Consider the following 10,469-nt stretch of genomic DNA (forward strand, 5'->3'; position numbering starts at 1 on the left):
AAAAGAGTAGAGAGGGTCACGGCAAAAACTGGACGCACTTCGTGTACAAATTGGACAAACTCTTTCGGAGTATCAGGGTTTCGGACAAGAACTCATCTGTTACACGGGCACTTCAATGTTTTTTAAACTTATTTGAACTCTGGACTTCTTTTGTGTTCAGTATGCAGCATTCAAAGCGACGTCATCAATTTCCAACATGTTCTAACATCATTTGTTGTTTTCGGTCATTTACCTAATTGTTTAGAAAGCTAAATGACCGTGTAATTGAAAATCACTACAAAATGAATTCTGAAAATGTTGAAACTTGGCTTGGTATCATCATTTCACCCGCAAAGCATGTGCGAAAGTGTAGAGAGGGTCACGGCAAAAACTGGACGCACTTCATGTACAAATTGGACAAACTCTTTCGGAGTATCAGGGATTCGGACGAGAACTCATCTGTTACACGGGCACTTCAATATTTTAAAAATTTATTTGAACTCCGGGCTTCTTTTGTGTTCAGTATGCAGCATTCAAAGCGACGTCATCAATTTCCAATATGTTCTGACATCATTTGTTGTTTTTCGGTCATTTACCTAATTGTTTAGAGAGCTAAATGACCGTGAAATTGAAAATCACTACAAAATTCTGAAAATGTTGAAACTTGGCATGGTATCATCATTTCACCTGCATAGCATTTGCGAAAGAGTAGAGAGGGTCACGGCAAAAACTGGACGCACTTCGTGTACAAACTGGACAAACTCTTTCGGGGTATCAGGGTTTCGGACAAGAACTTATTTTTTACACGGGCACTTCAATGTTTTTTAAACTTATTTGAACTCCGAACTTCTTTTGTGTTCAGTATGCAGCATTCAAAGCGACGTCATCAATTTCCAACATGTTCTAACATCATTTGTTGTTTTTCGGTCATTTACCTAATTCTTTAGAGAGCTAAATAACACTGAACTTCTTTTGTGTTCAGTATGCAGCATTCAAAGTGTCATCATCAATTTCCAACATGTTCTAACATCATTTGTTGTTTTTCGGTCATTTACCTAATTGTTTAGAGAGCTAAGTGACCATGAAATTGAAAATCACTACAGAATGAATTCTGAAAATGTTGAAACTTGGCATGGTATCATCATTTCACCCGCATAGCATGTGCGAAAGAGTAGAGAGGGTCACGGCAAAAACTTGACGCACGTCACGTACAAATTGGACAAACTCTTTCGGAGTATCAGGGTTTCGGACGAGAACTCATCTGTTACACGGGCACTTCAATGTTTTTAAAACTTATTTGAACTACGGACTTCTTTTGTGTTCGGTATGCAGCATTCAAAGCAACGTCATCAATTTCCAACATGTTGTGACATCATTTGTTGTTTTTCGGTCATTTACCTAATTGTTTAGAGAGCTAAATGACCGTGAAATTGAAAATCAGTACAAAATGAATTCTGAAAATGTTGAAACTTGGCATGGTATCATCATTTCACCCGCATAGCATGTGCAAAAGAGTAGAGAGGATCACGGCAAAAACTAGACACACTTCGTGTACAAACTGGACAAACTCTTTCGGAGTATCAGGGTTTCGGACGAGAACTCATCTGTTACACGGGCACTTCAATGTTTTTTAAAGTTATTTGAACTCTGGACTTCTTTTGTGTTCAGCATGCAGCATTCAAAGCGAAGTCATCAATTTCCAACATGTTCTAACATCATTTTTTGTTCTTCGGTCATTTACCTAATTGTTTAGAGAGCTAAATGACCCTGAAATTGAAAATCACTACAAAATGAATTCTGAAAATGTTGAAACTTGGCATGGTATCATCATTTCACCCACATAGCATGTGCGAAAGAGTAGAGTGGGCACGACAAAAACTGGACGCACTTCGTGTACAAATTGGACAAACTCTTTCGGAGTATCTGGGTTTCGGACGAGAACTCATTTGTTACACGGGCACTTCAATGTTTTTTAAATTTATTTGAACTCTGGACTTCTTTTGTGTTCAGTATGCAGCATTCAAAGCAACGTCATCACTTTCCAACATGTTCTAACATCATTTGTTGTTTTTCGGTCATTTACCTAATTGTTTAGAGAGCTAAATGACCGTGAAATTGAAAATCACTACAAAATGAATTCTGAAAATGTTGAAACTTGGCATGGTATCATCATTTCACCCGCATAGCATGTGCGAAAGAGTAGAGAGGGTCACGGCAAAAACTTGACGCACGTCACGTACAAATTGGACAAACTCTTTCGGAGTATCAGGGTTTCGGACGAGAACTCATCTGTTACATGGGCACTTCAATGTTTTTTAAACTTATTTGAACTCCGGACTTCTTTTGTGTTCAGTATGCAGCATTCAAAGCGATGTCATCAATTTCCAACATGTTCTGACATCACCTGTTGTTTTTCGGTCATTTACCTAATTGTTTAGAGAGCTAAATAACCGTGAAATTGAAAATCACTACAAAATGAATTCTGAAAATGTTGAAACTTGGCAAGGTGTCATCATTTCACCCGCATAGCATGTGCGAAAGACTAGAGAGGGTCACGGCAAAAACTGGACGCACTTCGTGTACAAATTGGACAAACTCTTTTGGAGTATCAGGGTTTCGGACGAGAACTCATCTGTTACACGGGCACTTCGATGTTTTTTAAACTTATTTGAACTACGACTTATTTTGTGTTCAGTATGCAACATTCAAAGCGACATCATCAATTTCCAACATGTTCTGACATCATTTGTTGTTTTTCGGTCATTTACCTAATTGTTTAGAGAGCTAAATGACCGTGAAATTGAAAATCACTACAAAATGAATTATGAAAATGTTGAAACTTGGCATGGTATCATCATTTCACCCGCATAGCATGTGCAAAAGAGTAGAGAGGGTCACGGCAAAAACTGGACGCACTTCGTGTACAAACTGGACAAACTCTTTCGGAGTAACAGGGTTTCGGACGAGAACTCATCTGTTACACGGGCACTTCGATGTTTTTTAAAGTTATTTGAACTCTGACTTCTTTTGTGTTCAGTATGCAGCATTCAAAGCGATGTCAACAATTTCCAACATGTTCTGACATCATTTGTTGTTTCCGGTCATTTACCTAATTGTTTAGAGTGCTAAATGACCGTGAAATTGAAAATCACTACAAAATGAGTTATGAAAATGTTGAAACTTGCCAGGGTATCATCATTTCACCCGCATAGCATGTGCAAAAGAGTACAGAGGGTCACGATAAAAACTGGACGCACTTCGTGTACAAACTGGACAAACTCTTTCGGAGTATCAGGGTTTCAGACGAGAACTCATCTGTTACACGGGCACTTCAATGTTTTTAAAACTTATTTGAACTACGGACTTCTTTTGTGTTCAATATGCAGCATTCAAAGCGACGTCATCAATTTCCAACATGTTCTGACATCATTTGTTGTTTTTCGGTCATTTACCTAATTGTTTAGAGAGCTAAATGACCGTAAAATTGAAAATCACTACAAAATGAATTCTGAAAATGTTGAAACTTGGCATGGTATCATCATTTCACCCGCATATCATGTGCGAAAGAGTAGAGAGGGTCACGGCAAAAACTGGACAAACTCTTTCGGAGTATCAGGATTTCGGACGAGAAGTCATCTGTTACACGAGCACTTCGATGTTTTCTAAACTTATTTGAACTCCGACTTCTTTTGTGTTCAGTATGCAGCATTCAAAGCAACGTCGTCAATTTCCAACATGTTGTGACATCATTTGTTGTTTTTCGGTCATTTACCTAATTGTTTAGAGAGCTAAATGACCGTGAAATTGAAAATCAGTACAAAATGAATTCTGAAAATGTTGAAACTTGGCATGGTATCATCATTTCACCCGCATAGCATGTGCAAAAGAGTAGAGAGGATCACGGCAAAAACTAGACGCACTTCGTGTACAAACTGGACAAACTCTTTCGGAGTATCAGGGTTTCGGACGAGAACTCATCTGTTACACGGGCACTTCAATGTTTTTTAAAGTTATTTGAACTCTGGACTTCTTTTGTGTTCAGTATGCAGCATTCATAGCGAAGTCATCAATTTCCAACATGTTCTAACATCATTTTTTGTTCTTCGGTCATTTACCTAATTGTTTAGAGAGCTAAATGACCGTGAAATTGAAAATCACTACAAAATGAATTCTGAAAATGTTGAAACTTGGCATGGTATCATCATTTCACCCGCATAGCATGTGCAAAAGAGTAGAGTGGGTCACGACAAAAACTGGACGCACTTCGTGTACAAATTGGACAAACTCTTTCGGAGTATCTGGGTTTCGAACGAGAACTCATTTGTTACACGGGCACTTCAATGTTTTTTAAACTTATTTGAACTCTGGACTTCTTTTGTGTTCAGTATGCAGCATTCAAAGCGACGTCATCAATTTCCAACATGTTCTAACATCATTTGTTGTTTTTGGTCATTTACCTAATTGTTTAGAGAGCTAAATGACCGTGAAATTGAAAATCACTACAAAATGAATTCTGAAAATGTTGAAACTTGGCATGGTATCATCATTTCACCCGCATAGCATGTGCGAAAGAGTAGAGAGGGTCACGGCAAAAACTTGACGCATTTCACGTACAAATTGGACAAACTCTTTCGGAGTATCAGGGTTTCGGACGAGAACTCATCTGTTACACGGGCACTTCAATGTTTTTTAAACTTATTTGAACTCCGGACTTCTTTTGTGTTCAGTATGCAGCATTCAAAGCGATGTCATCAATTTCCAACATGTTCTGACATCACCTGTTGTTTTTCGGTCATTTACCTAATTGTTTAGAGAGCTAAATAACCGTGAAATTGAAAATCCCTACAAAATGAATTCTGAAAATGTTGAAACTTGGCAAGGTGTCATCATTTCACCCGCATAGCATGTGCGAAAGACTAGAGAGGGTCACGGCAAAAACTGGACGCACTTCGTGTACAAACTGGACAAACTCTTTTGGAGTATCAGGGTTTCGGACGAGAACTCATCTGTTACACGAGCACTTCGATGTTTTTTAAACTTATTTGAACTACAACTTATTTTGTGTTCAGTATGCAGCATTCAAAGCGACATCATCAATTTCCAACATGTTCTGACATCATTTGTTGTTTTTCGGTCATTTACCTAATTGTTTAGAGAGCTAAATGACCGTGAAATTGAAAATCACTACAAAATGAATTCTGAAAATGTTGAAACTTGGCATGGTATCATCATTTCACCCGCATAGCATGTGCGAAAGAGTAGAGAGGGTCACGGCAAAAACTTGACGCACGTCACGTACAAATTGGACAAACTCTTTCGGAGTATCAGGGTTTCGGACGAGAACTCATCTGTTACACGGGCACTTCAATGTTTTTTAATCTTATTTGAACTCCGGACTTCTTTTGTGTTCAGTATGCAGCATTCAAAGCGATGTCATCAATTTCCAACATGTTCTGACATCACCTGTTGTTTTTCGGTCATTTACCTAATTGTTTAGAGAGCTAAATAACCGTGAAATTGAAAATCACTACAAAATGAATTCTGAAAATGTTGAAACTTGGCAAGGTGTCATCATTTCACCCGCATAGCATGTGCGAAAGACTAGAGAGGGTCACGGCAAAAACTGGACGCACTTCGTGTACAAACTGGACAAACTCTTTTGGAGTATCAGGGTTTCGGACGAGAACTCATCTGTTACACGAGCACTTCGATGTTTTTTAAACTTATTTGAACTACAACTTATTTTGTGTTCAGTATGCAGCATTCAAAGCGACATCATCAATTTCCAACATGTTCTGACATCATTTGTTGTTTTTCGGTCATTTACCTAATTGTTTAGAGAGCTAAATGACCGTGAAATTTAAAATCAGTACAAAATGAATTCTGAAAATGTTGAAACTTGGCATGGTATCATCATTTCACCCGCATAGCATGTGCAAAAGAGTAGAGAGGGTCACGGCAAAAACTGGACGCACTTCGTGTACAAACTGGACAAACTCTTTCGGAGTAACAGGGTTCGGACGAGAACTCATCTGTTACACGGGCACTTCGATGTTTTTTAAAGTTATTTGAACTCTGACTTCTCTTGTGTTCAGTATGCAGCATTCAAAGCGACGTCATCAATTTCCAACATGTTCTGACATCATTTGTTGTTTTCCGGTCATTTACCTAATTGTTTAGAGAGCTAAATGACCGTGAAATTGAAAATCACTACAAAATGAATTATGAAAGTGTTGAAACTTGCCAGGGTATCATCATTTCACCCCCATAGCATGTGCAAAAGAGTACAGAGGGTCACGATAAAAACTGGACGCACTTCATGTACAAACTGGACAAACTCTTTCGGAGTATCAAGGTTTCGGACGAGAACTCATCTGTTACACGGGAACTCAATGTTTTTAAAACTTATTTGAACTACGGGCTTCTTTTGTGTTCAGTATGCAGCATTCAAAGCGACGTCATCAATTTCCAACATATTCTGACATCATTTGTTGTTTTTCGGTCATTTACCTAATTGTTTAGAGAGCTAAATGACCGTGAAATTGAAAATCACTACAAAATGAATTCTGAAAATGTTGAAACTTGGCATGGTATCATCATTTCACCCGCATAGCATGTGCGAAAGAGTAGAGATGGTCACGGCAAAAACTGGACAAACTCTTTCGGAGTATCAGGATTTCGGACGAGAACTCATCTGTTACACGGGCACTTCGATGTTTTCTAAAATTATTTGAACTCCGACTTCTTTTGTGTTCAGTATGCAGCATTCAAAGCAACGTCATAAATTTCCAACATGTTGTGACATCATTTGTTGTTTTTCGGTCATTTACCTAATTGTTTAGAGAGCTAAATGACCGTGAAATTGAAAATCAGTACAAAATGAATTCTGAAAATGTTGAAACTTGGCATGGTATCATCATTTCACCCGCATAGCATGTGCAAAAGAGTAGAGAGGATCACGGCAAAAACTATACGAACTTCGTGTACAAACTGGACAAACTCTTTCGGAGTATCAGGGTTTCGGACGAGAACTCATCTGTTACACGGGCACTTCAATGTTTTTTAAACTTATTTGAACTCTGGACTTCTTTTGTGTTCAGTATGCAGCATTCAAAGCGAAGTCATCAATTTCCAACATGTTCTAACATCATTTTTTGTTCTTCGGTCATTTACCTAATTGTTTAGAGAGCTAAATGACCGTGAAATTGAAAATCACTACAAAATGAATTCTGAAAATGTTGAAACTTGGCATGGTATCATCATTTCACCCGCATAGCATGTGCGAAAGAGTAGAGTGGGTCACGACAAAAACTGGACGCACTTCGTGTACAAATTGGACAAACTCTTTCGGAGTATCTGGGTTTCGGACGAGAACTCATTTGTTACACGGGCACTTCAATGTTTTTTAAACTTATTTGAACTCTGGACTTCTTTTGTGTTTAGTATGCAGCTTTCAAAGCGACGTCATCACTTTCCAACATGTTCTAACATCATTTGTTGTTTTTCGGTCATTTACCTCATTGTTTAGAGAGCTAAATGACCGTGAAATTGAAAATCACTTCAAAATGAATTCTGAAAATGTTGAAACTTGGCATGGTATCATCATTTCACCCGCATAGCATGTGCGAAAGAGTAGAGAGGGTCACGGCAAAAACTTGACGCACGTCATGTACAAATTGGACAAACTGTTTCGGAGTATCAGGGTTTCGGACGAGAACTCATCTGTTACACGGGCACTTCAATGTTTTTTAAACTTATTTGAACTCCGGACTTCTTTTGTGTTTAGTATGCAGCATTCAAAGCGATGTCATCAATTTCCAACATGTTCTGACATCACTTGTTGTTTTTCGGTCATTTACCTAATTGTTTAGAGAGCTAAATAACCGTGAAATTGAAAATCACTACAAAATGAATTCTGAAAATACTAAAACTTGGCAAGGTGTCATCATTTCACCCGCATAGCATGTGCGAAAGACTAGAGAGGGTCACGAAAAAACTGAACGCACTTCGTGTACAAACTGGACAAACTCTTTTGGAGTATCAGGGTTTCGGACGAGAACTCATCTGTTACACGGGCACTTCGATGTTTTTTAAACTTATTTGAACTACGACTTATTTTGTGTTCAGTATGCAGCATTCAAAGCGACGTCATCAATTTCCAACATGTTCTGACATCATTTGTTGTTTTTCGGTCATTTACCTAATTGTTTAGAGAGCTAAATGACCGTGAAATTGAAAATCACTACAAAATGAATTATGAAAATGTTGAAACTTGGCATGGTATCATCATTTCACCCGCATAGCATGTGCAAAAGAGTACAGAGGGTCACGGCAAAAACTGGACGCACTTCGTGTACAAACTGGACAAACTCTTTCGGAGTATTAGGGTTTCGGACGAGAACTCATCTGTTACACGGGCACTTCAATGTTTTTTAAACTTATTTGAACTCTGGACTTATTTTGTGTTTAGTATGCAGCATTCAAAGCGACGTCATCAATTTCCAACATGTTCTAACATCATTTGTTGTTTTCGGTCATTTACCTAATTGTTTAGAGAGCTAAATGACCGTGAAATTGAAAATCACTACAAAATGAATTCTGAAAATTTTGAAACTTGGCATGGTATCATCATTTCACCCGCATAGCACGTGCGAAAGAGTAGAGAGGGTCACGGCAAAAACTGGACGCACTTCGTGTACAAACTGGACAAACTCTTTCGGAGTATCAGGGTTTTGGACGAGAACTCATCTGTTAGACGGGCACTTCGATGTTTTCTAAACTTATTTGAACTCCGACTTATTTTGTGTTCAGTATGCAGCATTCAAAGCGACATCATCAATTTCCAACATGTTTTGACATCATTTGTTATTTTTCGGTCATTTACCTAATTGTTTAGAGAGCTAAATGACCGTGAAATTTAAAATCAGTACAAAATGAATTCTGAAAATGTTGAAACTTGGCATGGTATCATCATTTCACCCGCATAGCATGTGCAAAAGAGTAGAGAGGATCACGGCAAAAACTAGACGCACTTCGTGTAGAAACTGGACAAACTCTTTCGGAGTATCAGGGTTTCGGACGAGAACTCATCTGTTACACGGGCACTTCAATGTTTTTTAAACTTATTTGAACTCTGGACTTCTTTTGTGTTCAGTATGCAGCATGCAAAGCGACGTCATCAATTTCCAACATGTTCTAACATCATTTGTTGTTTTTCGGTCATTTACCTAATTGTTTAGAGAGCTAAATGACCGTGAAATTGAAAATCACTACAAAATGAATTCTAAAAATATTGAAACTTGGCATGGTATCAGCATTTCACCCGCAAAGCATGTGCGAAAGAGTAGAGAGGGTCACGGCAAAAACTGGACGCACTTCGTGTACAAACTGGACAAACTCTTTCGGAGTATCAGGGTTTCGGACGAGAACTCATCTGTTACACGGGCACTTCAATGTTTTTAAAACTTATTTGAACTCCGGACTTCTTTTGTGTTGAGTATGCAGCATTCAAAGCGACGTCACCAATTTCCAACATGTTCTGACATCATTTGTTGTTTTTCGGTCATTTACCTAATTGTTTAGAGAGCTAAATGACCGTGAAATTGAAAATCACTACAAAATGAATTATGAAAATGTTGAAACTTGGCATGGTATCATCATTTCACCCGCATAGCATGTGCGAAAGAGTAGAGAGGGTCGCGGCAAAAACTAGACGCACTTCGTGTACAAACTGGAAATAGAAGAAAATAAATAGAAGAAAAGAAATAATGAAGAAAAGAAAAAAACTATACAAAAAATTACTCAAAAATAAATAGAAGAAAATAAATAATGCAGAAAAGAAAAAACTATATAAAAAATTTGTTGGCGCGCTGCCCAGTGGGCCCTGCCAGATCTAGGGTGTGCAAATGCAGGCCCAGAAGGGCCAGCAGACTCACAGGGCAGCACGCCCTAGTTAGGACCAGAAGCCTGCTATATAGAGGAGGTCAAAGGAGAAGCCGCGGCTGGGTTTATAAACCAGTGCGGCTGTCCTTCGCTCGGTGAGGTGGGACTAAACATTGTGCACCACCGGTGGCAGCGCACAACCATTAGTACCGGCTGATGGCTCCAACCGGTACTAAAGGTGGGTCTTTAGTACCGGTTCGTGGCACAAACCGGTACTAAAGGGGTCGTTTCCCGCCCCTTGGCCTAGCGAAAATTGGCCTTTAGTACCGGTTGGTGGCTCCAACCGGTACTAAAGACCCCTCCTATATATATGGCACTTACAAAAAAATCAATTTCATCGACCACCAGTACTTCTTCTCGATCCAACTTCTCCGCCTCGCCCGTCGCCCATCGCGCGCCGCCCTCGTCGATGTCGTCGCCCACGCCACCCGTCGTCGCCATCACCAACGTCGCCCCCGCCACCCGTCGTCGCCGTCACCGCCGCCTCTCGCCCGCCGCGCCCGTCCCCATCGTCGCCCGCCGCCGCCCGTACGCCGTCACCCCCCGCT

This window comes from Triticum dicoccoides, chromosome 5A (genome assembly GCF_002162155.2).
Source record: "Triticum dicoccoides isolate Atlit2015 ecotype Zavitan chromosome 5A, WEW_v2.0, whole genome shotgun sequence".
Taxonomy (NCBI): Eukaryota; Viridiplantae; Streptophyta; class Magnoliopsida; order Poales; family Poaceae; genus Triticum; species Triticum dicoccoides.